General features: G+C 44.8%; 1 pseudogene across 1 annotated transcript in view; it reads left to right on the forward strand.

The window, feature by feature from the left end:
• Window positions 1-27,301, forward strand: part of LOC309801354 (forkhead-associated domain-containing protein 1-like) — a 129,340-nt pseudogene that overhangs the window by 41,615 nt on the left and 60,424 nt on the right. Inside the window, exons 4-9 of the transcript in view lie at window positions 1,826-1,935; window positions 5,043-5,279; window positions 17,402-17,525; window positions 21,192-21,322; window positions 23,567-23,656; window positions 24,682-24,786. The product of the transcript in view is annotated as a forkhead-associated domain-containing protein 1-like (transcript). The remainder of the gene's footprint in view (window positions 1-1,825; window positions 1,936-5,042; window positions 5,280-17,401; window positions 17,526-21,191; window positions 21,323-23,566; window positions 23,657-24,681; window positions 24,787-27,301) is intronic.

Raw genomic sequence — 27,301 nt, forward strand, 5'->3', positions numbered from 1 at the left:
GTCTTGCTCCTGAAAATTCAGTTTCCAAATTGAGATGCGCAATCAGTGTCAAATAAACCCCAGATTTCAAAGGCTTCATGCCTCGAAGAAAAAGAATATAAAATATCTCCATATTTTTTGTCGATCACGTGTTGAAATGATGTTTTTTTAACGTATTGGGTTAAATCAAATTGATCATTAAAAATTCCTCTCTTCTTTTCACCTTTTTAACGTGACGACGAGAACATTGAAAATTGCGTTCTGTAGCTCCGTTATTTCTCTATCAGGCGCTGCTGCTGTAGCCAGTTAGGACTTAGCTGCTCAGGATCCAAGAGAGTCAGATGGGGGCAGTGAGCTTCAAATAGAAGTTTTCTAATCATGGACCTAGTTGGGGAGGCGGAGGGAGAGAAAATGGGCAGCTGCTGAAGTTCCAGGCCCTTGTGTTCCTCGCGCCCCAGGAAACACTGTGGCCAGGGCTGCTCATTCAACACGCAAGGCTGTGCATTCTCCGGGCACCACAGGCCATCAGCTATGTCCACTAGAGGTTCTGCGGTCCACAAACAGGTTTGAGACCTGGCTGGGGGGCAGGAATCTTTGACTCTAAAATGCATAAATAAAAAATGCAGAAGCAAAATGAATAAATGATGAATGTCCACAAACATGACAGTGCATGCTTCATTCATCATTAATGTTAATACTCATTAAAGTTTCATCACCACTGAAAACAATTTGTTCAGTTTCTCACTTCACAAGAAGATAAGAGTGTGCAGTGGCTGTCCAGAAACCATAGTCACTTGGAAATTTAAAATACGCTGCTTGGGCCCAAGTGATCTCACAAGTAGAATTATAGAAATCTTTACAAACATTTCTACACCAATAAAAAAAAATGTATTCAGTGTTGATGTGAGTGAATTGCGAGATGTCTGATGTGATCCAGAGTGGGGCCCCCAAACACAATGCCATACTCCCCAAAAGTCATATAAACAGGCCTTGTAATATTGGGGTAAATAAGAAAAAAATTAGGAAAGCTTAAATGTCTCTCAAGTGGATCCTAGTTAAACACGTTTGGCACACTTGGACAATGGACCACAATGCTACCCTTGAAAAGAACCCAGTACAGCCTCAAATACTGACATGGGAAGATGTTTTTGATATTGTTAGCTGAAAAGTAAGCTGGATAAGAATCTCTGTCATGTAAAAGCATTTTTGTTTTTTGAAAAGATATGACTCAATAAAAAAAATATAGCTAACGTTTAGTGCTAAATGCTCTACCTGAGGGATCAGCAAACTTTTCCTGTAAAGAGCCAGATAGTAAATACTTTAGGATTTGTGGGTCCCATGGTCTGTGCTGCAACTACTCAGCTCTGCCTTTGTAGCTGGGAAGCAGCCATAAATAATCTGTAAATGAATCACTGTGGCTGTGTTGCAATAAAACTTTATTTACAAAAATAGGCAGAAGGCCAGATTTGGCCGCAGGGCCATAGTTTGCCAACCCCTGCTCTATATCATTATTCTTTTTAATCTCCAGATAGCCCTTTATAGCAGAGACTATCAGTGATCCTAAATTATGTATGTGGAAACGAAGGCTTAGAGAGAGCAAATGACTTGCCCAAGGTCATCAGCTCTTATGCGGCATAGAAAAAAGTCTGGAAAGAGACACACCACAGTGCATCAGTGCAGTTAATGCTGGGGAAGAGAAATGAGGCGGCTCTTACCCTTTCCAGTCCTCCTGCAATGCTTTCAGTGCATAAGTCTCATGAATGTGAAGGTTAATCTGAAAATATTCTTTAAGACTTTGGGGAAACTCACAGTCTCCTCTGCATTCTCTGTTGATCTTGTGTGTTAGTGTTGACCAACGCGGCGGAACTGTCGGAACAATCAGTGGCCGAGGAAATTCCTGTGGCAGAGCCTTACAGAGAAATTTTTGTGGACCAGGACCTGGCCCAGTACGATAAGGTGAGGGGTCTCGGGGAAGCACAGAGCTACAGCAGCAAGAGGGACCTTGGAGAGATTGCCACTGCCTCTTGTTCTCTGTGTCTCAAGGACTGTCCCTTTTTCCTACTTCCAAGAAACCACCTCTTCCTCCCAAGACATTCAGCCAGGTTTGGCCACTGCTCATTTTATCCCAAATAACATCTACAACTACAAGGTACTGAGCACCTACTGTGTGCTGGGCCATGTCCTGTGCACTTGACATTTATTAGCTTGTTAATCTTCACCATCTTCAAAATAGATTTTATCAGCCTCACTTTGCAGATGAGGAAACTGAAGCTCAGAGAGGTTCAGTGATGTGTTCAAGGCTGCCCAATGCAAGGAGCAGTGTTAGGATTCAAAGCGAGGTCTGGTTAGCTTCTCAGCGGGTACTTCTAACTCCCACACAGTAATCACTTGGTCAACCTTCAGTGATGGAACAGTGATGCAAAAACACGTTCCTAGCAGGAGGAAGTGAGCCCTGAAGTCAGGGAGGCCTGGGCCAAGAGACTCGTTAAAGAACCAGAGAGGTTTAAAGCAGGGGTACGAGCAGAACAGGTGGATTCAAGCCATCCTGGGAAGGGCCCAGGTCAATTTCTCCCCACTTAGACACGACCTGAAAGTTACTCTAAAAGAAGCAGTCTATAATATCTCGCTTTCCTTCAGGGCCAGGGCCTGCTCCTGCAGCAATTCTCAGAGTTTGTGAGGAGCAGACCTACCTGGGGTTCTTGTCAGACACGGAAATCCAAACGTTCAGGAGGCAGGGGGTTCCAACCCAGGCATCCTGGGACCAGACTCTGCAAAATGTTGCAGAAAGGCGAGAAGCCACGCTCAGATTCTGTATTTATCGCTGTGTAACAAGCCACCCCAAAACTTAGCGGCTTAAAACAGCAATTCATTATTCCCCAGAATCTATGGGTTGACCTGGAAGGTTCCTTTGCTCGCGTCCCCTGGCCTCACTCATGCGGCCTCAGTCAGCTGCTGGCTTGGCCTGTCTGGTGGTCGGTCTCCATTGGCCTCCTTCCCACATCTAGGGCCTCAGCCAGGACGCCTGGACTGGTGGGCCCCTTTGTGCATGTGGTTTTTCATCACAGCACGGTGGTCTCAGGGTTCCCAGGGGGCCAGAGCAGAAGCTGCACAGCCTGTAAGAACTTGCCTGGAGATCATGCAGCATCACTTCCACTCCATTCCGTTGGTTAAAGCAAGTCACGGGGCCAGCCCAGACTAAAGGTTGGGGAAATAGACTGGATGGCAAAACTGCAAAGTATTGGTAGCCATTTTTCAACCTGCCTCAATTTTAACTTGGAAAGATAGTGCAACCACTATAATTTTTTTCTATTTATAGAAAATTTTTATAAGCCATTTATAATTTTTTCTATTTATAACAGAAATAATTATTTCTATTTATATGCTGTTTATACCCTGACTTGCCAGGACTCCTTCAAGTGACAATAAACAAATTAGCTTGAGGGGGAGCATTGATTAGCTCATCTTATTGGAAAATTTAAAGGGCCACTAGCTTCAGGTATGGCTAGATCCAGGAGCTTGAATAATGTCATCAGAACACCTCCCCATTACCAAACTCTCCCCTCTGTTTCCCTCAGAGTCTGGCTTTCTACATAAGGCTGGCTTTGTGTGTCAGGAAAGACAAACTCAGGCAAACAAGCCTATATATTTAAAGTTTATGATCCAAAAGAAGGCAAGATCCTCTCCCTCTGTAATCGATGTGTGAAATCTCTGATTGACCAGCTTGGGCCACATGCACATGGGGAGGTGGGACAGGAAGGAGCAGGGCACATGACTGACAGTCCTACCCAGACCCCATGGAAGGAGGAACGCTCCCTCCAAGAAGGGCAAGGGGACCCTCACCAGGAAAGCAGAACCCACAGCTGTCCACTGCCCTCTGCAAACTTCTTATATTCCAGCACTGGCATGGGGCCTGGCACTTAGTTGCTGCCCGATGAACATTTGTTGCATGAAAAATGAATAAGCACCTGGCTGATCATAACAGGGTGAAACAGGGGAAACTGCCCAGGAGTAGGGAATACGTCTGCCACTCTCTCTTGAAGTTTTGCCACCAACTTTCACAAGGACCCAAAGGAAGGCCCCTGGCAGCAGCTGGCAATGTCAGACAGGCTTTCTCATGAGCGAGACCCTGTCCTTCCCCAGGTCATGGAGCTAGCAGGTCGTGAGGCTGACTGGACGGCTCTCCTGGGAATGAGCTGGCCCAGAAATTGCCCGTTTACCTCCTCCCGTGACTGCTTTGGAAAAGGCCTCTGGGGAATTTTTTTCTTCTTCTTCTTCTTCTTCTTCTTCAGTTTTTCTGATATTTTATTGATAACGTCTGGTGAGAAGTTTGGGGGAATTTTTTTTCCTTTTTTGGAAAACCTAACAAATTCTTTGGCTGCAGAGCTTTATCACTGGAGAGATGGAGGACAGGGTTAATTATACCTGTGGGTACAGTCTACCAGCAATTTTGTTTTTCCAGCCAAAAGTTTACATGAGCCCATGCAAATAAATCACTATTCCTGTCTCATTTACTTTCCAGATTGAGTTACCTGGAAAAAATTCATACATGAATAGCCAAAAGAGGCAGGAAATATTAGAAGAGAGGAAAGGGAAAACAAATATTTCAGAATGTTTTAAGTTAAAACAAATAACCCTCATTATAGGCAGAATGTGGTCAAACAGAATGTTGTTTTCCTAACTACCTTTCCTAGGTCCCCAGTGTGCTAGGCTGAATATTATAAATGAAAACATTCTAAGTAAACTTTCTAGCAACAAAAGTTCCCAAGTGGGATGGTTGTTCTTAATATGAAAGTCTAATTCTTGGGGAAAGGAAAGTTTCCATACCTGTGAGGTACAGACATCCATTACAGGAGTCTATATACAAGTACATCATTTTAACCCAATTCTTGTCTCTGTGAGATTTTCCAAGTGACAGAGATAGCCTTGAAAGTCTGCTTTTTCCCTCCCTGCCTGCCCTCACCTTCCCAAAGAATGATACCATATTTTTCCTGTGTTTCTTTAAATGGGCTCAGCCTTACACCCAGACCCACACCTAGTAAATTTCCCATCTGGCCTCCACCCAGGATGAAATAATTTGGCTGCTGGGACAAGAAGTCAGCCGTCTCTCCGATTTTGAACTTGAATGTAAATACAAAGACACCGTGATAGCAAGCCTGCAGAACCAAGTGTCCAACCTGAGGCAGAAGCTGTTGGAAACAGCCGCCTCCAGGCAGAAGGAGAGGGTGAACCCGCCCAAGTTTCAGGTTCTGCATGAAGAGGACGATGCCCAACAGAGAGAGATCCAGAGCTTGAAAAACCAGGTAGGGCTCAGAGACAAGTGGGTCGGGGCCTTGGGGTCACAACACAGGGTGACAGCTCTCAGGTAGAGCCTGGGGGGAGCCACCCGGGTAGTTAGAAATGGGCAGTGAGCACAACATGGTGAAGAGTGCAGATCCAGGGAGTGGAGGGTTGGCAAGTTTCTAGCCTTGTAAGAACAATATTAGATTTGATTAAGTGCCCACCATGTTCAGGCCCCGGTGCAGGTGCTTTGAGTGCATTAGCTTATTGATTTATTTATTTATTTATTTTATTTATTTCTTTATGGCTGCATTGGGTCTTCGTTGCTGTGCACGGGCTTTCTCTAGTTACAGTGAGCAGGGGCTACTCTTCACTGTGGTGCGTGGGCTTCTCATTGCAGTGGCTTCTCTTGCTGCAGAGCACGGGCTCTAGGCGCGTGGGCTTCCGTAGTTGCAGCATGAGGGCTTCAGTAGCTGTGGCTCGCGGACTCTAGAGTGCAGGCCCAGTAGTTGTGGCCCACGGGCATAGTTTCTCCACAGCATGCGGGATCTTCCTGGACAAGGGCTCGAACTCGTGTCCCCTGCATTGGCAGGCGGATTCTTAACCACTGCACCATGAGGGAAGTCCCCTCATTAGCTATTTAAACCTCAGTCTTCTGACAGATGCCATTCTACAGATGAGGAGACTGAGGCACGCTCAGAGATGCCCAGGAGCTTGGTACAGCTTGCACAGCAAGTGAGAGGCAGTGATGTGAGTTGGGCTCAGCTCTGCCACCTTGTACACCTCATGCTTTCACACCCACTTTGCATTTCCACCCAACTCCTGTCGCTTCAGTGACCACTTCTCACACCCACCCGGACCCAGCCAGAAAGAGCTGGAGATGGGGAGAAGGAACCCCACAGTGTTCCAAACACTGAGGCCTTTATCAAACCCTGAAGGCAGCTGCTGGTTCATTTATAGGGAATTTCACCAAAAATTCTCCACCCAGAATGTCTGGATTTACCAGTCAACTTCCTTCCTCCTGAAAATAAATCCAAAAAAAATATTTTTTTTTAAGTCTTAAAGAACTACTTTAAAATTGGCAACTGATATTGTTCCTAAATTATATCGCAACAAAGTTGATAAAAAAGCAATTGGTCATTGATGAATTTTGGCCTCAGTGCATAATTCTGCTTAAAACCATCGTCAGATTTGGTTCAACATGGCGGAGTAGAAGGACATGCTGTCACTCCCTCTTTCGAGAACACTGGAATCACAGCTAACTGCTGAACAGTCATCGACAGGAAGACACTGGAACTCACCAAAAAAGATACCCCACATGCAAAGACAAAGGAGAAGGCGCACTGAGACAATAGGAGGGGCGCAATCCCCATAAAATCAAATCCCATCACTGCTGGGTGGGTGACTCACAAACTGGAGAACACTTAGACCACAGAAGTCCACCCACTGGAGTGAAGGTTCTGAGCCCCACGTCGGGCTACCCAACCTGGGGGTCCGGCAATGGGAGGAGGAATTCCTAGAGACTCAGACTTTGAAGGCTAGTGGGATTTGATTGCAGGCCTTTGGCAGGACTGGGGGAAAGAGAGTTTCCACTCTTGGAGGGCACACACAAAGTAGTGTGTGCATTGGGACCCAGGGGAAGGAGCAGTGACCCCCATAGGAGACTGAACCAGACGTACCTGCTAGTGTTGGAGGTTCTCCTGCAGAGGCAGGGGGCAGCTGTGGCTCAGCAAGGGACAAGGACACTGGCAGCAGAAGTTCTGGGAAGTATTCCTTGGCATGAGCCCTCCCAGAGTCTGCCATTAGCTCCACCAAAGAGCCTGGGTAGTCTCCAGTGTTGGGTCACCTCAGGCCAAACAACTAACAGGGAGGGAACCCAGACCCACCCATCAGCAGACAAGCAGATTAAAGTTTTACTGAGCTCTGCCCACCAGTGCAATAGCCAGCTCTACCCACCACCAGTCCCTCCCATCAGGAAACTTCCACAAGCCTCTTAGGTAGCCTCATCCACCAGAGGGCAGACAGCAGCAGCAAGAAGAACTACAATCCTGCAGCCTGTGGAACAAAAACCGTATTCACAGAAAGACAGACAAGATGAAAAGGCAGAGGGCTATGTAACAGATGAAGGAACAAGATAAAACCCCAGAAAAACAACTAAATGTAATGGAGATAGGCAACCTTCCAGAAAAAGAATTCAGAATAATGATAGTGAAGATGATCCTGGACATCAGAAAAAGAATGGAGGCAAAGATCGAGAAGATGCAAGAAATGTTTAACAGAGATCTAGAAGAATTCAAGAACAAACAAACAGAGATGAACAATACAACAACTGAAAAAAAAATACACTAGAAGGAATCAATAGAATAACTGAGGCAAAAGAACGGATAAGTGACCTGGAAGACAGAATGGTGGAATTCACTGCTGAGGAACAGATAAGAAAAAAGAATGAAAAGAAATGAAGACAGCTTAAGAGACCTCTGGGACAACATTAAACACAACAATGTTCACATTATACGGGTCCCAGAAGGAGAAGAGAGAGAGAAAGGACCCGAGAAGATATTGAAGAGATTATAGTCAAAAACTTCCCTAACATGGGAAAGGAAATAGCCACCCAAGTCCAGGAAGCACAGAGAGTCCCATACAGGAGAAACCCAAGGAGAAACACACCGAGACACATAGTAATCAAATTGGCAAAAATTAAAGAAAAATTATTGACAGCAGCAAGGGAAAAATGACAAATAACATACAAGGGAACTCCCAGAAGGTTAACAGCTGATTTCTCAGCAGAAAGTCTACAAGCCAGAAGGGAGTGGCATGATATACTTAAAGTGATGAAAGGGAAGAACCTACAACCAAGATTACTCTACCCAGCAAGGATCTCATTCAGATTCGATGGAGAAATCAAAAGCTTTACAGACAAGCAAAAGCTAAGAGAATTCAGCACCACCAAACCAGCTCTACAACAAATGTTAAAAAAAACTTCTCTAAGTGGGAAACACAAGAGAAGAAAAGGACCTACAAAAACAAACCCAAAGCAATTAAGAAAATGGTCATAGAAACATACATATCGATAATTACCTTAAACGTGAATGGATTAAATGCTCCAACCAAAAGACACAGGGTTGCTGAAAGGATACAAAAACAAGACCCATCTATATGCTGTCTACAGGAGACCCACTTCAGACCTAGGGATACATACAGACTGAAAGTGAGGGGATGGAAAAAGATATTCCATGCAAATGGAAATCAAAGGAAAGCTGGAGTAGCATTACTCATATCAGATAAAATACACTTTAAAATAAAGAATGTTACAAGAGACAAGGAAGGACACTACGTAATGATCAAGGGATCAATCCAAGAAGAAGATATAACAATTATAAATATACATTCACCCAACATAGGAGCACCTCAATACAAAAGGCAACTGCTAACAGCTCTAAAAGAGGAAATCAACAGTAACACAATAATAGTGGGGGACTTGAACACCTCACTTACACCAATGGACAGATCATCCAAACAGAAAATTAATAAGGAAACACAAGCTTTAAATGACACAATAGACCAGATAGATTTAATTGATATTTGTAGGACATTCCGTCTAAAAACAGCAGATTACACTTTCTTCTCAAGTGCGCACGGAACATTTTCTAGGATAGATCACTTCTTGGGTCACAAATCAAGCCTCAGTAAATTTGAGAAAATTAAAATCATATCAAGCATCTTTTCTGACCACAACGCTATGAGATTAGAAATGAATTACAGGGAAAAACCTGTAAAAAACACAAACACATGGAGGCTAAACAGTACGTTACTAAATAACCAAGAGATCACTGAAGAAATCAAAGAGGAAATCAAAAAATAACTAGAGACAAATGACAATGAAAACACGACGATCCAAAAGCTATGGGATGCAGCAAAAGCATCCCATAGTTCTAAAAGGGAAGTTCATAGATATACAAGCCTACCTCAAGAAACAAGAAAAATCTCAAATAAACAATCTAACGTTACACCTAAAGGAACTAGAGAAAGAAGAACAAACAAAACCCAAAGTTAGCAGAAGGAAAGAAATCATAAAGATCAGAGCAGAAATAAATGAAATAGAAACAAAGAAAACAATAGCAAAGATCAATAAAACTAAAAGCTGGTTCTTTGAGAAGTTAAACAAAATTGATAAACCATTAGCCAGACTCATCAAGAAAAAGAGGGAGAGGACTCAAATCAATAAAATTAGAAAGGAAAAAGAAGTTACAACAGACACCGCAGAAATACAAAGCATCCTAAGAGACAACTACAAACAACTCTATGCCAATAAAATGGACAACCTGGAAGACATGAACAAATTCTTAGAAAGTTATAACCTTTCAAGACTGAACCAGGAAGAAATAGAAAATATGAACAGATCAATCACAAGTAATGAAATTGAAAGTGTGATTAAAAATCTTCCAACAAACAGCAGTCCAGGACCAGAAGGCTTCACAGGTGAATTCTATCAAACATTTAGAGACGAGCTAACACCCATCCTTCTCAAACTCTTCCAAAAAATTGCAGAGGAAGGAACACTCCCAAACTCATTCTCTGAGGCCACCATCAGCCTGATACCAAAACCAGACAAAGACACTACAAAAAAAGAAAATTACAGACCAATATCACTGATGAATATAGATGCAAAAATCCTCAACCAAATACTAGCAAACAGAATCCAGCAACACATGAAAAGGATCATACACCATGATCAAGTGGGATTTATCCCAGAGAGGCAAGGATTCTTCAATATATGCAAATCAATCAATGTGATACACCATACTAACAACTTGAAAAAGAAAAACCATATGATCATCTCAATGGATGCAGAAAAAGCTTTTGACAAAATTCAACTGTGATTTATGATAAAAACTCTCCAGAAAGTGGGCATAGAGGGAACCTACTTCAACATAGTAAAGGCCATATATGACAAAGCCACAGCAAACATCATTCTCAGTGGTGAAAAACTGAAAGCATTTCCTCTAAGATCAGGAAAAAGACAAGGATGTCCACTCTCACTACTATTCTTCAACATAGTTTTGGAAGTCCTAGCCACAGCAACCAGTGAAGACAAAGCAATAAAAGGAATACAAATTGAAAAAGAAGAAGTAAAACTGTCACTGCTTGCAGATGACAGAATACTCTACAGAGAGAATCCTAAAGATGCCACCAGAAAACTACTAGAGCTAATCAATGAACTTGGTAAAGTTGCAGGACACAAAATGAATGCACAGAAATCTCTTGCATTCCTATACACTAAGGATGGAAAATCTGAAAGAGAAATTAAGGAAACACTCCCATGTACCACTGCAACAAAATAATAAAATACCTAGGAATAAACCTACGTAGGGAGACAAAGACCTGTATGCAGAACCCTGTAAGACACTGATGAAAGAAATTAAAGATGATAGCAACAGATGAAGAGATATACCATGTTCTTGGATTGGAAGAATCAATATTGTGAAAATGACTCTACTACACAAAGCAATCTACAGATTCAATGCAATCCCCATCAAATTACCAATGGCATTTTTTAGAGAACTAGAACAAAAAAGCTTAAAATTTGTGTGGAGACACAAAAGACCCCGAATAGCCAAAGCAGTCTTGAGGGAAAAAAACGGAGCTGGAGGAATCAGACTCCCTATCTTCAGCCTATACTACAAAGCCACAGTAATCAAGACAATATGGTACTGGCACAAAAACAGAAATATAGGTCAATGGAACAGGATAGAAAGCCCAGAGATAAACCCATGCACCTATGGTCAACTAATCTATGACAAAGGAGGCAAGGATATACCATGGAGAAAAGACAGTCTCTTCAATAAGTGGTGCTGGGAAAACTGGACAGCTACATGTAAAAGAATGAAATTAGAACACTCCCTAACACCATACACAAAAATAAACTCAAAATGGATTAGAGACCTAAATGTAAGACCAGACACTCTAAAATTCATAGAGGAAAACATAGGAAGAACACTCTTTGACATAAATCACAGCAAGATATTTTTTGATCCACTTCCTAGAGTAATGGAAATAAATACAAAAATAAACAAATGGGACCTAATGAAACTTCAAAGCTTTTGCACAGCAAAGGAAACCATAAACAAGATGAAAAGACAACCCTCAGAATGGGGGAAAATATTTGCAAAGGAAGCAACTGACAAATGATTAATTTCCAAAATATAAAAAGAGCTAATGCAGCTCAATATTAAAAAACAAACAACCCAATCCAAAAATGTGCAGAATACCTAAATAGACGTTTCTCCAAAGAAGATATACCGCTGGCCAAGAAGCACATGAAAAGCTGCTCAACATCATTAATTATTAGAGAAATGCAAATCAAAAATGCAATGAGGTATCACCTCACACCAGTTAGAATGGGCATCATCAGAAAATCTACAAACAACAAATGCTGGGGACGGTGTGGAGAAAAGGGGACCCTCTTGCACTATTGGTGGGAATGTAAATTGATAACAGCCACTATGGAGAACAGTATGGAGGTTCCTTACAAAACTAAAAGTAGGATTACCATAGGACCCAGCAATTCCACTACTGGGCATGTACCCAGAGAAAACCATAATTCAAAAAGCCACATGCACCCCAATGTTCATTGCAGTACTATTTACAATAGCCAGATCATGGAAGCAACCTAAATGCCCATCGACAGACGAATGGTTAAAGAGGAAGTGGTACATATATACAATGGAATATTACTCAGCCATGAAAAGGAACAAAATTGGGTCATTTGTAGAGACGTGGATGCATCTAGAGACTACCGTACAGAGTGAAGTAAGTCAGAAAGAGAAGAACAAATATCCTATATTAACGCATATATGTGGAAGCTAGAAAAATGGTAAAGATGAACCAGTTTGCAGAGCAGAAATGGAGACACACATGTAGAGAACAAACGTATGGACACCAAGGGGGGAAAGCGGCAGGGGGTGGGGGTGGGGGTATGATGAATTGAGAGATTGGGATTTACATGTATACACTGATGTGTATAAAATGGGTGACTAATAAGAAAAATACAAATAAATAAATAAACATTTTTAAAAAAGAAATAGAAAAAAAAAAACCATAGTCAGTGCTTTGGGGCCTTTGTTCTTTTGTTCTCTGTTTACTGTCTTTCCCTTCTGTAACCAATTCTAGGTACACAGTTTCAATCCTAGAAATGGTGCTCTAAAAAGGACACAGATTGTGTATGGTGAACCTAGGAGATTCTAGCAGGAAACTGTAAGCTCCATGAAGGCAAAGGTTGGGCCCAGTAACCTTCTAGAACTCTGTTAGGACCGTGTCTGTTTGTTTGTTCTTTATTCATCCATCCATCCATCCGTCCATTAATCCAAATAAATATTTTGGGGGGCCTATCCTGTGCCATGCCCTCTTCCAGGCTCTGAGAATTCAGCAGAGAACAAGACAGACATGATCCTTCCCCCTGTTATGCTCTAGTGAGGGAGTCAGAATAAACAAGTCAACAAATACATGCTCTAATATTTAAATGAACTAATGACTCTCCTTCAAACCTGGTTTTGAAAAAACAATGAAAGTAACAGGTCTTATAGGAATTATTAGTGCAAACAGCTACCTTGACATGTAGCTGACACATTAATGAGCATCTTTTTCTTGAACTGAACCCAATTTTGCTGAAATATTCCTTTCAGTTATTCTCCCATTTCAGAGCTTTCCTGAGAAAATGACATGTCTTTTTCAGGTACATGGATGAGGCTGAATTATTCCCACATACCTTTTTTTTTTTTTTGGCCGTACCACGCGGCTTGCAGGATCTTAGTTCCCTGACCAGGGATGAAACCCAGGCCTCCAGCAGTGGAAGCACAGAGTCTTAACCACTGGACTGCCAGGGAATTCCCCACATACCTTTTTTTAAATAATTGAAATATATTTGACATAGAATATTATATAATTTCCACATATCTTTGAATATCAGCCGGTCCCAATTTGAGTTTTATTTAAAGTGGCTGCCGATATCTGGGGGAAAAATGTTTTTTTACAAAGAAATTATCTAGAAATAATTACACTGATGCCTCCCCTACCACTGGAGCTTCACTTATAACTGAAGAAGAATATTTTATAGCAAGGCATATATGAACCAGAGGCTCCATCGGTTTGAACTCAAATCGAGTTTCATCCACTGACATTTTAGTTTCTTAACTATTCTACTGCCTGCAGGGCATTCCACCAGAAGTGTAAGCCACATGGCAGGTTGATTTATGGTTCTGATTACTTTATGTGTTTTCCCTGGTCCCCGAAGGTGTGTGCATAATGATTTGCTCTCAGAGATCTTCGATCCGCTACAGTATCACTAGAAAATTCTTACCTCCATGTGCTCTTATACGCCTGTGCTAATTAGAAGCCAAATTATCATCCTGAAACAATCACTCCTTCTAGCACTCTTAACTTTCTTATGATCCAGTGCCCATTTTATTACACAGCTTAACAGACATTAAACATCTTGGAATTTATGCCATTACAAACAATATGGATATTTATTTTGATAGTAAAAGTATCAAAGAGGTTTGAAGACTCTTTGGAGTTTTCCAGCAATCTGAAATCCTAAAACTCTGACACTCAGATTGAAATATTTTAAATCTGTCAAAACCACTGGAATCTTAGAGGGGAACGTATGTTTTCCCTCCCGGAAGTTTGTCTCTGTGTGTTCTATCTCTGGTATCTTGCAAATAAAAGCATTAAGCTGAGAAGAGCTTACAAACACTTTCAGTGTTCCAAGGACCTTTTATGGAAAAGTTGTATTTCTCCCCAACAGAGAAAAGTAAAATGTGAAAGAATTTTTTTACTCAAAGTTTCCAAAGCACAAACATGCAAAAGTATAGCCTTGGGGAGAGTGGGGGTCAGAGTGGCCTGTGTCCCCGCAACTTCTAGCATAGACCCCCCCAAAAAATGTCTCAGGTGCCCCAGGGAAAAAGTAAGTGTAACTGCCCCAAATGTCCTAGACTCTGAACCATGATGGTGCATGAAACGAGTCAGAAAACGTGTGAGACCTTGACGCTTCTGTTAATTCTACCAGAGTAATAATGACAAGATTTCCAAGGACACAAACCAAGACCAAAGGCTGTGAGCGCCATCTGGTGGCCATATCAGCACACCCGAACTCCATTACCTGGGCATGCCCACCACCTCCCCCCAATTTTTTTTTTTTTTTTTTTAGTGTGCTGCCTGCAACCTGGTCTGATGATAAACAGGGAAATTCCTGTATTTCTTCTTTTGGAGGGATCATTTTTATTTAAGATACTGAGTCTCTATTTACTCTTATAACAGTTATTTTTAATTTAATGCCCGTTTTTAAGTTTAAAAAGGGAGCTGCTTCTACGAAAAATGCTAAGAAATTATAGTGGGGCTAGCCAAGAGACATGGGAAAAATGGTGAAAGTGGTATATGAACGACTGAAGTTTAGGAACTCCCTTAGGGTGGGGTTGCCAGATAAAGTAAGGACACCCAGTTAAATTTGAATTTTAGAATTTCGTTTTAGTGTGTGTCCCAAATATTGCATGGGACACATTTGCACTGAAATATGATTCATTATCTGAAATCCTATTTTAAGTGAACATCCTTTTTTCCTCCCCTAAATCTGGCAAACTTACCTTAGGAGAACAAAGAAATTGCACCCAGAACTTCCCTGGTGGTACAGTGGTTAGGAATCCGCCTGCCAGTGCAGGGGACACGGGCCCGAGCCCTGGTCCAGGAAGATCCCACATGCCGTGGAACATCTAAGCCCGTGTGCCACAACTACTGAGTCCTCGTGCCACAACTACTGAAGCCCGTGCGCCTAGAGCCCATGCTCTGCAACAAGAGAAGGCGCTGCAATAAGCCTATGCACCGCAACAAAGACCCAACGCAGCCAAAAATAAATAAATAAATAAATAAAATTTATTTTTTAAAAAAGAAAAGAAATTACATCCTTCTCCTTGTCACTTCCGTTTTGATCTATCAAAACAAGCTAGTGGGGCTTCCCTGGTGGTGCAGTGGTTGACAGTCCGCCTGCCGATGCAGGGGACACAGGTTCGTGCCCCGGTCCGGGAAGATCCCACATGCTGCGGAGCGGCTGGGCCCGTGGGCTATGGCCACTGAGCCTGCACGTCCGGAGCCTGTGCTCCGCAACGGGAGAGGCCACAACAGTGAGAAGCCCGCGTACAGCAAAAAAAAAAAAAAAAAAAAACAAGGTACCTCTTGTCCTGTCTACGGATTGCGTGGCATTTATGCCCCAATAAACGTGTCCCTGTGGAGTACTGAGGCCTGACATCTGAAAAATCACAGGGCAAAGGCCCACAGTGCACCTTGAGGTGGGAAAGTCCGGGCCACTCAGAACAAGCAGTCTGGCCACATCAAACCGAGAGGGAGGGTGTTCCCGGCCCAGCTCTCTTTCTCAGCCTCTCGGGTACCTGCTCTGTGGAGGCCGAGGCCTGGCAGCTACTTTTGGGCCCTTACCAACGTTGCATTTGATGGAGAGCCTTCCGCACCCCACGTGTAGACCTAGACCCCTGGAGGGGGGACCGCCCTTGAGGGGGCTCTGAGCCATGGACTTAGAGGGTGCTCACAGCAGCCATAGATAGAGCCGGCCTGTGGTGCTCCCACCCACGATTCCTGTATTTCCTGTTTTTTTTTTTTTTTTTTTTTTTTGTGGAAACACATGCCTCTCACTGTTGTGGCCTCTCCCATTGCGGAGCACAGGCTCCGGACGCGCAGGCTCGGCAGCCATGGCCCACAGACCCAGCCGCACCGCGGCATGTTGGATCTTCCCGGACCGGGGCACGAACCCGCGTCCCCTGCATCGGCAGGCGGACTCTCACCCACTGCGTCACCAGGGAAGCCCCTGTATTTGCGCTTAATAACAACCACACTGGCGTTTAAGTGAGCCTGGCAAGGCTTACAAATGCACACATAAAGATTACCAACTACCTTCCCCAGAGACGGACGAGGGAAGCTGAAGCTAAAACACCCTGTGAGGGCTTCTCTGGTGGCGCAGTGGTTGAGAGTCCACCTGCCGATGCAGGGGACACGGGTTCGTGCCCCGGTCCGGGTAGATCCCACATGCCGCGGAGCGGTTCTGCCCGTGAGCCATGGCCGCTGGGCCTGCGCGACAGGAGCCTGTGCTCTGCAATGGGAGAGGCCACAACAGTGAGAGGCCCGCATAGCGCAAAAAAAAACAAAATAAACCCAAAACAAAAGAAAAAAAACACCGCGTGGGTAGTCAGAGGAGAGGACCGTCACAGCTCATCCCCCTGTGCCGTGTGCCAGGCATGATCTGAGCACCTGTACACATGTTAACTTATTAAAATACTTCTAACAATCCTATCAGGTTGGGACTACCATCACCCCGCGTACAGACTGAACAAAAGGAAACAGAATATGGTGTCCTCCTTGTGTTCACAAAGCCCGTTAACTGGCAGAGACAGGACTTGAAGGCCACAGTCCGGCTCCCGAGTCCATGCCATGCTTTACAGCCTCCAACTTCTCACGCTCATTCCTAGAGCCACCTGGGAAGGAGGAACCAGGCAACTAAAGACTGGGTTTGAATCAGACTCCACGTCTGACCAGCCACGTGATCCCGAGCAGGGGGCCTCGCCTCTCTGAGTCTCAACCTGGCTCCCTTGCAAAATGGGCACATTCATGGGAACGTCAGCCTTCAGCAACGCTGTGACGAGTATCAGTGTAGCATGTGTGAACGGGCTTTGTAAACTCTGGAGTGTTCTGTGAGGTATAAACTACCCTCTATTCTCATTAGAGGGAATTCATTTCATAACCTGCTCCCGGCTCTTGAACTTTGCTGTGCATCCAGTCAGTGCTGGATGATCTGGAACCAACAGCTGGTCTATTTATGGCTGAAAACCCACAGGTCATAGGAAGACAGCAGCACCAGAGCCCCTGGGTGGCCACAAAGATAAGGTCCGTGTCTCGAGGACCGATGACATGGTGGTCACTGAAGGAACAGGCCCCTCCTGCCCCTTCCACTAGTTACAACTGGAAACCTTGGTTTCCCCAACACCCCGATCCAAGATCAACCCGACTCTTTGCCCAACGTTGGAGAAGTACCGGCATGTCCTGCAGGCCTGGCTGGCCCCCTCTGACTGTGTGTTGCCTCCTTCCACAGATCAGTGCCCTACAGCAAGGCTACAACCAGGTGCTGTGCCAGACCCTGTCTGAGAGAAAATTAGAAATCACCTCCCTGAAGCACGAGGCCGAGAACTTAAGGAGGGACGCCGCCAAAACGTCAGGTGAGGCCCTTCTGCATTCAGGCCCCAGAGCTTCTGCCCTCCCCCTGCAGACATCACCAGTCAACCAGCGCACCTGTGCCCGTGACCTGGGTGCAGCCTCAGGGATCACCCGTGTCGATGCATTAGAGTTCTCCCTCAGTGGAGGTTTCTTGCCGCCCAGTTCCGAGGGCAGGGCCTGGTAAATATTTGAGAGAATGGTATCTCTTGGCTACAAGGTCTCCTGAGCACTGGCCCCACCAGGGAGAACACAGGTCACCTTGTGGCTTGGGTGGTTCCACAAAGCAGCCTGAGTGCAAACTAGAGCGTGGACAAAATGGGCTCACTCCTTTAAGGCACCCATGGTCTCACCCATTTCAGCCGAGTGCACTTGGGCCCAAAGGAAACCATTTTCTAATTTGATCTGAGGTGGTTCCCTGATAAAGGGCTTGGGTTGGGAGAGGGGCAGCCAACGCACAGCTGTGGCTGAGCTTTGATTCCCTGGATTCCTTCATTGCTTCCACATGTTTCTTGAGCTCCTACTAGGTGTCAGGCCCCGTTCCAGGCTCCGGGGAGGGAGAGCCAAGCAAGACAGTCATATTCCTGTACTCACAGATTTGGGAGGGGGTGACAGACAATAAAAGTAAACGGATGAATAAACAAGCCCACTTCAGAGAGCAGTGGTGCTGTGGAGAAAATAAACTGTGTGTCGTGGTGGCCAGCGCTTCAAGGGGGGAGGCCAAGGGGGACCAGCTTAGTGGGTGTGCAACCATGGAACTCAGGTGGGACTTGAACCCGTGGGCTGGGACTCGAACCCAGTCAGAACCCACTATCTTTTAATCGAGATCACTCATCTGGCCTCGGGACTTAATAAAGCTCAGGTTCTTTATGTCTTATCGCAGATAGAATCCAGTGAGAGACAAAGTAAGAAGTGGATTTCTTTAGAGAGAAACACACTCCACAGACAGAGTGTGGGCCATCTCAAAAGGCTAGAGACCCCCAAATATGCGACGGTTAGTTTTTATGGGCTGGGTAATTTTATAGGCTAATGAGTGGGAGGATTGCGACAACTCTAATATTTTGGGGAAGGGGCGGGGATTTCCAGGAATTGGGGCAACACCCACTTTTTTTTTTTTTTTTTTTTTTCTGTACGCGGGCCTCTCGCTGTTGTGGCCTCTCCCGTTGTGGAGCACAGGCTCCGGACGCGCAGGCTCAGCGGCCATGGCTCACGGGCCCATCCGCTCCGCGGCATGTGGGATCTTCCCAGACCGGGGCACGAACCCGGGTCCCGTGCATCGGCAGGCGGACTCTCAACCACCGCGCCACCAGGGAAGCCCCACCACCCACTTTCTGACCTTTATGCTCAGCCTCGGAACTGTCCTGGTGCTGGTGCGTGTGTCATTTCGCTCATGTATTACAATGAGCCTGTAATGAGGCTCCAGTTCCCCTGGAAGTCGAATCTTACGCCCCCTTGGACCTAGCCGATTCTAACCAGTTCATGTTGTATCCTCCACCGCTATGTCCTTCTTTTAGAGAGGACCTGTTTCAGGTGCGCAAGGACAAGCCAAGGGCAAGAGAGGCTGCATGGAGTGAACAGGGGATTGTGGGGCTGGGCAGGGTCGGGGGGTCTGGGTTTTTATTCCAAGGGTGTTGGGAATCGAGTGGAGTTTTTTAAGCAGAAATTGACATGTCTAGAGACCTGAAGAGGATGGGACCGCTCACAGACGAGGGGAGGGAGAGAAGCAGGTGACAGGGCGGAGGCAGTGAGCCTCGGAGGGGCACATCACTCTGAAAGCAGCCAGCGCGTAGCAGGAAACATGCCCACAGCTGTAGAAGCCAGGCATAGCATTGAGTCGCACGTGAATCACCATCTCTGTATGAATCTGTGCTTTCCTTCTGCCTCACTCTGCAACTTAATCACACCCACACCCACCCCCTGCTGCCCCCAGGTCTCTGCTTATGCTCCTCCCTCACTTGGGATGTCCTCAGATATTTTCTGAGCACCTCCCCCAGGCTAGGTGCTGTTCTGGGCACCAGGAATGGAAGGATGAACTCGCTGGTCCTCACCTTCCTCCCATATGTCGGCCAGTGAAACCTCATCCAAGCATCGAGCCTGTCTCAGATCCCACCTTCTCCGATCAGGGAGTCGGTCAGACCTGGGTTGGGATAACGCTTGAGATGGGCTGGACCCACTCAAAGTGTGGCAAGCCCCAGAGGGATTTCCAAGTAATTGAACTGTGTCCTGGAGGCAAAGCTCATTTTTAAAATGAAATTCTGGAGCATTTTGTGCTTTGTTTCATAGACATTCTTGATTGATACCTACCACTAAAACTGGGCCTGATGTTCTTTCAAGAAAAGAACCGTAGGAGATAACCCAATACCACTGCATTTATGCACCCTTCTTCCCACTTTTATTCAAAATGATACTACAATGCAAGAGGGAAGAGATATGGGGAGATATGTATATGCATAACTGATGCACTTGGTTATAAAGCAGAAACTAACACACCATTGTAAAGCAATTATACTCCAATAAAGATTTTTTAAAAAATGATCCTACAGTAATGGAGTAGTTATCTATTGCTGCATAACAAGTTACCCCAAAATGTAATGGATAAAACCCCAACCAATATTTATTATCTCACCCACTATCTGTAGTTCAGGAATTTGAGCGGGGGGTGACTTAGTTCTCACGAGTTGCAGTCAAGATGTTGGCTGGGGCATCAGTCATGTCATCTAAAGCCTCGGGGGGAGCCGGAGGATCCCCCTTCAGAATGGCTGCTCATGTGGCTATTGGCTGGAGGCCTTAGTCCCTCAGCACACATGCTTCTCTCTAGGGCTGCTTGAGTGTCCTCACGACACAGCAGTTGGATTCCCCCGGAGTGAGTGATTCAAGAGAGAGCAAAGAGGAGCCCACAGTGTCTTTTATGACACAGCCTGGGAGGAAACAGTCCGTCATTTCCACAGTATCATATTGGTTACCCATGGCAGCCCTATTCAGGGTGGGAGGGGCTACACAGGGCATGAATTCTAGGTGGTAGGGATCATTGGGGCCATTTTGGAAGCTGGCTGCCGAGAAAAATAATAGGCGCCATGGAACAAACATAATTTAGCCACTTCGTGTTCTTGGGACATACCGCATCATTTGACCCTTACAATAACTCTGTGTGGGACAGACAGTGGGAGGTGAAATAGCTTGTCCAAGACCACCAAGCTAATAAGTGGTAGAGAGGGGTCCAAACTCAGAGGACTGTGAAACCAACCACCCCATCAATAGTGTCCAGCAGTGCCCTCTGCCACACGCCCGTCTCCTGGCCTCTGGAGAAGAATTCCTGGACCTTCCCTGTGCTGGGCCTTTGTTCCCCAGGCCCATGGTGTGGCCTCTCCTCCCAGCTTTGCCTGGCCTGTGCCCACAAGGGGCCCCCAAAGGCTTCTCCTCTCGCTGGTGCTGACTGCCCCTCATTCTCACTAAAGCCTCAAACCCTGTTCTGTGGACTTCGCTCTCATTCCCATTCCTTCTCTGGGACCCTTGGAAAAAGCCTCCCCAATTGTAGGCAGGCAGCGGTGGTGGCCTGGACTTGGAAGGTCTTTTGCAAACATTGGCTGACAGCCACGGTGTTGCCAATAATCCTTCCTGCCTCTTTGACCTCCATGAGTCTTTTGTTTTGGTTTGGTTTGGTTCTTTTACAGAGATGGTGTCATCTTTGCAAAGAGACGTGTTAGTAAAGGATGGTCAGGTTCAACAACTACAACAGGAGGTGAATCAACTGAAAAGTGAGAACAAAGAAAAGGATCACCAGCTGGAAGCCCTCAGCTCCAGAGTGAGTGTCGGGTCATCAGCAAATTGTAGCTGCGAAAAGCAGACACAGTGGAGTCACATGACACACGGTGGTGAGATGAGGCCAGTGCCCAAGGACACAGGGAGGGTAGCTGCTGGGCAGGTGGCCAACTTCTCTGAAGCCTTTCAAAGCACAGCGTGTATGTGGCTCAGAAGAAGCATAATAGATTTTCAAATCCAGCAAACATTTTCTAACCCCTATTATAAATGAGTTTGTTTAATCCCAGCAACAAACACCCCTATGAGCATATACTGCCATTGCAAAGTTTAACATTAAACAGAATACGATCTCTCTGTGAGCACGGATGACCACACGGCTGCGTCGTGGTCCCAGAACCACTGGTTCTCATAACTGTCTTCAAAGCAGAACGTCTGAAGATCCAGATGCAAACACGCAGACTCTCATTTCCTCCTTAGACTTTAGTGTGCAGAATGTCTCTATGGAAGATGAACGTGGTAGGCAAGCAAAGAGCTTTTTCCATGTAACTTTGACTATTTGCAAATCTTGCCTTCAATGCTAACTTTAGAATCCTGCCTCTATAGGATAAGATTTCTCAGTATTTGTATGATGTGCCTGTTTCTGTGAGTCAAGGTAAAACCTCAAAGCTTTCATCTCAGGTGGCAACTCAGAGATTCCCAGAGGCTACCCGATAGCTAGGTCTGCTTGGGGCTGGGGTGAGAACAGATCTTGAGGTTCCAAGGAAAAGGCACAATAAGTAATACATGGTACGTAGTACCATACCCAGTTTGGAGCTGGTGAAAGGCACTGCATGAGCTTTGGGATCAGACAGACCAGGGTCCCATCCCATAGCTTTCTTTTATTGTAACTTATTTGGCCTCCATTTCCCCATCTGTGAAATGGGGATGACAAAATCGTTTTCCGAGAAGTGGGAGGCTGGTTTTAGTTGTGCTCTTCTGCCCCTTCCCGAGGTCGGCTGCCTGGCCAAGCCCTCTGCATTCGTTTCTCCCAAGCAGAGTGTCTTCCCAGGCATGTGCTGTAGCTGTTTAATGTGGTGTGTGAGTGTGTGTGTGTGTGAGTGTGTGTGTGTTTTGGGGACGGGAAGGGGATGCAGAGCTGGTGCTAAGTAGAAGGAATCTGCAAAGACAGCAACTGCTTGGCTCTTCTACCTCCTGAAGTGCATTTGGATGATTTATGTCCCCGTTTCCCCTTCCTCGTTGACCTTGGAATGAGGTCCCTTCTCCTCTAGACTGTGCTGGCCAATAGCACAAGGGCTCGTCACCACCAAGGGTACTGCTCTTGTGAACATTGGAGATGCCTTTTTTTAATGACATACATCATGTGTGTTAATTTTAGAAAAATAAGTAGATGACATTGAAAACAAAAAATAAAAAGAGAGGAGAGGAAATGCTACCTTGAGAAATCAGTGTTAATATTTTCATGGATGTTCTTCCAGTCTTGTTTCTATATATTGCCTAGAAATCAATCAATCAATCATTTTATAGTGAATTTATACTATGCACATTTAAAAATTTTTTAAATACTTATTATTTTCCCATTCTAATAAATCAACGCTCTTATCATTCGTCTTAAAAGCTACATACTTTCTCCTGGATGTACCCAGTGTTATAAAGTGGTCTGCTGTTCTAAACAACACTTGGATTGTTTCCTCTTTTTTTTTTTTCTTCCACTGTTACTGACAATTCTGTGAAGAGCATCCTTGAAACTACAGATTTACTTATTTCTCCAGTCATTGTCCTTAAAGTACATTCCTAAAGTGGGAATTGCTGGGTCAAAAGAAGGCACATCCATCCTTATGCCCTTAATGCCTGTTGCCAAGCCGCCCTCGGGCAAGACAGCTCCGTTTACCCCTCCACACCAGTCGGGGCAGTTTGAGATGCAACCTGCACAAAAGCCCTAAGATGAACCTGAGCTCACTGGCTCGGCCCCCTGCACCCTCACTGGTCACAGCGTGAAAACATCCCAATTCCTGCACCCTAAGGACCCAGACTCTACAAAGCTGGATTTCCCCTGCGGTGAAGTTTGCAGGCTTTTGAAGAGGAATTTAGACGCTCTATTCCTCAGAACTCATGAGAGGGGTGAACTGGGAATGACTGCAGGATCCCATGCTCCCATCACAGAAAGGGTCTCGCCTCTCAGAATTCAGAGGTGTGATTGGGTTATACAGCAGGAAACACTCCTGGGCGTGAACACAGGTACTTGGGACCCCCAGCCAAGCCCCCGTGGCCTTGTCCTTTTTCTCCACAGTGCTCAGTGCTGAAAGAAGAGTTATAGAAGGAAGATGCCCAGAAGGAGAAGTGGGAAGCCCAAGAGAAAGAGTTAAAACTCTGCAAAACCGTGCGTTGAACCTCCTGACCCCTAGGTGTCCACTGAAAGCCTAGATTGTGGCCTTGAGGGTTTTGGAGGGGTTCCTTGGCCCATTAGCTAGCACAAGCTCTGGGGCTTTCTGGGTGTTTGTCTGTTAATGTAGTCTCCAAATTCTTTGATTTGCTAGCCTCAAAGAGATGGGTGAAAAGACCATGGAAAACACACTCTCCCCAGATTTTCTGGGCAGTTGGCTCAAGACCCTTCATCAGGTTTCCCCTGGGGAAAGGGACGGGAGGTGGCCACGTATGCTGCTAGAAATTCACCGTGGTCCCTACCCCTGGACTTGTGATGCCCAGACTTTCATGATCCACTGTCACAAGTTTTATCACAGCCCTGATCACTGTTATTAACACAACTCTTCTTGAAGTGTTTTTGCTTAAATACATTCAATTTTACAACAATTCATAAAAACAAAATAAAAAGCAAATGTATCACTGGCCTTGTATGGAAGGTGAACATAAAAATTAATACAATGAAAAGATGACCACTAAATGTAAATGTTCACCCCCTGTACCGGCCCGAACCCTCGTGCACGTCACCAGGCATACGTTTTCCATCCGTTGGGAAGGACGGTGCCTGGGACGGGGGAAGGAGACGTGTGTTCTTCTCTCTGTCAGGAGCACACTTCTCTGCCTCAAATGAGAAAAAAGAAAAATGTCATTGTTCTTTTCTTCCAAACTGTGCCCATTGTGTCTTCCAAACAGCCCTTATTTGATTGACCTCAAAAATATACCCCAAGGAAAGAGATTCTAATGAGTGGATAGGTATCTTGTACTGTTTAATCCAGGATCCATGCTGATCTTCAAAAGAAACTCAAATTTTCCCTCACCCAGCCCTTTCATTGCATCCGTTGAAAGAAAGTCTACTTTGCCTCAAAGATGTGGAATTGTCCCCCAAGGGAAGGAGTTAAGCGAATCCCAGACTAGGTTTCTGCCTTAATGAACCGGATGAAATGAGTTGTGAAGTTGACTTCCCTGTTGTTGGAACTCTTTCAGCAAATCCAGGACATGGAAAAAGAAATGAGGAAGCTCAGGGTGGAGCTGAAAAGGAGCAGTACCGAGCAGAGCCAGATCTCTATGACGCTGCGGGAAAAGAGCAAGGTATGGCAGGGACAGGTCGGCCTGGGAACCACTCTGGGGCAAGCACTCCACCTGCATCATCTCTGTTCATCCTCACAATGACCCCATGCGGTCTATACTGGTATTAACCCCACTTTACAGTTGGGAAAACTGAGGCTCACAGAGGTGAAGGAAGTTATCCAAGTTCACTTGCATAAAGTAGTTGTGGCAGAACTTGAATCCAGGTCTGCCTGACTCCAAAGCTCCTGTGTGTAACCACTACCCTAGACTGCCTTCAAATCTTAATTGTGAAATTATCTAAGAAAGAATTGATCCATTAAATCAAGTTTGCCAATGATGTTGTTCCAACTTAAATTCTCATATTGATTTTTTTTGTCTTTTTGTTCCATCATTGAGAATGTTTTTGAAAATCTCAACATGTTTGTAATTTGTGTGTTTCTTCTTTTAATATGAACGATGTTTGCTTTATATATTTTGAGGCTGTGTTACTAGGTGCATATAAATTTAGAATCCTAATACTTCCTGTAGAGCAAAACTTTAGATCATCATGAAATGTCCCTTTTCATCTCTAGTAGTGTTTCTCCCTTAACGTCTTCTTTTTCATTTAGCTTCACCACTGGCTTTCTGTTGGTTAGAGTTTTCATACCATATCTTTTTCATACGTTCTCTGTCAATTTTTGTCTTAAGGTTTAGACATATGCCTTCCAAATAGCGTATCATTTTTACAAAATCCAGTTTGACAATCTTTGACTTTTAGTCCATTTATATTATGTAATTACTCGTGTACTGGGGTTTAAATCTACCTTCTTGCTCAATACCAGATGTACCATCTGTGGTATGTTCCTTTTTCTCTCCTTTCTTGCCTCCTTCTGAGTGGATGGTTTTCTCTCATTTCACTTTCCCCCTCTATTAGCTTGGAAATATTTCACTTTTTTACTCTTCTTTTAGTAATAGTAAGACAATAGCATTCATCCTTGACTCACCAAAATCACACATTAATTAAGTTTTTCACTCTTCTACTATTCTCTTAGTAGTCATCCTGAAGACTACAATGTGCATTCTTTTTTTTTTTTTTTTTTTTTTTTTGCGGTACGCGAGCCTCTCACTCTTGTGGCCTCTCCAGTTGCGGAGCACAGGCTCCGGACGCACAGGCTCAGCGTCCATAACTCACAGGCCCAGCCGCTCCGCGGCATGTGGGATTCTCCCGAACCAGGACACGAACCCATGACCCCTGCATCGGCAGGCGGACTCTCAACCACTGCGCCACCAGGGAAGCCCTGCATTCTTAACTTACCAAGAGGCAATAGTAGTTGATAATTATGCCCTTCTCCTTGACAGTGCAATGAGTTTCAAACACCTTAACTTCACTTACCCCCTCCAGATTTATAAGCCATTGCTGTCATTTTCTAAACTCCTCTTGATACTTAAAACCCCACAAGACATTATTAGTGTTTTTCTATAGTCAGTATCATATCCACACATTACCCTTACTGTTGCTTGTCTTTTCTGCATCTCTGATCACCCACCTGGGTTCATTTTTCTTGTGTCTGAAGAATACCCTTTAATGTTTTCCCTCATTGTGGCTCTGCTGATGACAAATTCTCACATGTGCCTGTGTGTCTGTCTGGAGATGTATATTTAACCTTCATTCTTAAAACACATTTGACTGCGTATTGAATTCTACAATGGCAATTCTTTTCTTTCAGCACATTAGATATAGCATTAGATATGTCACTATTGTCTTGTGGCTCCTATTATTTCTATTTAGAAGTCATCTGTAAGCCTAACTGTTGTACCTTTGCATAATCTGTCTTTTTCTCCGGTTGCTTTTAAGATTGTCTTTTGCCTTGATTTCCAGCAGTTTTATTATGGTTTATCTAGGTGTGGATTCAGTTTTATTTACCTCGTTCAGAGTTCGTAGGGGCTTCTTGAATCCCTGGCTTGGTGTTTTGCCTTAGTTCAGGCGCTTGGGCTCTGTACCACACAGGCAGTGGGGAGCTCCTAAGGCTTCTGAACAAGTGACTGATGCAATGACCTTCGTGGACAGTAATAAGGGTGAAAATGATAGTTACAATTTCTCACGTACTAAGCGTTTCCTTGAACATTTCATCTCTTCATCTTCACAACAGCGCTGTGATCTAGAAATCATCCTCTCCATTTTACAGATGAGAAATTCAAGGCTACTAGTTACTAGTAAAGTAACTAGCCCAATGGCACAGTCGGTTTTGTCTGACTCCAGGTTCGTCTGACTTCAGTGACCCTGGCGTAGCAAACAGCCACATGCTACTGTTTACACTGAAATTAATGAAACTTAAATAAAATTTTTAGTTCAGTTCCTCCATCACACCAGCCCCATTTCGAGTGCTCGATCCCCAGATGTGGCTGGTGGCTGCCGTATTAGACAACACAGCCTCGCTCAGACTACCTGTACCGTTGCAGAAAGTTCTGTTGGACAGAGCTGCCTTACAGCAGGGTAACTCTCACAGTACCGTTAAGATTGCACTGGAAGAAACTAAACTCGAGGCGAGGAGGCCAG

Source organism: Mesoplodon mirus (genome assembly GCF_964341445.2).
Source record: "Mesoplodon mirus genome assembly, chromosome: 3".
Classification (NCBI taxonomy): domain Eukaryota; kingdom Metazoa; phylum Chordata; class Mammalia; order Artiodactyla; family Ziphiidae; genus Mesoplodon; species Mesoplodon mirus.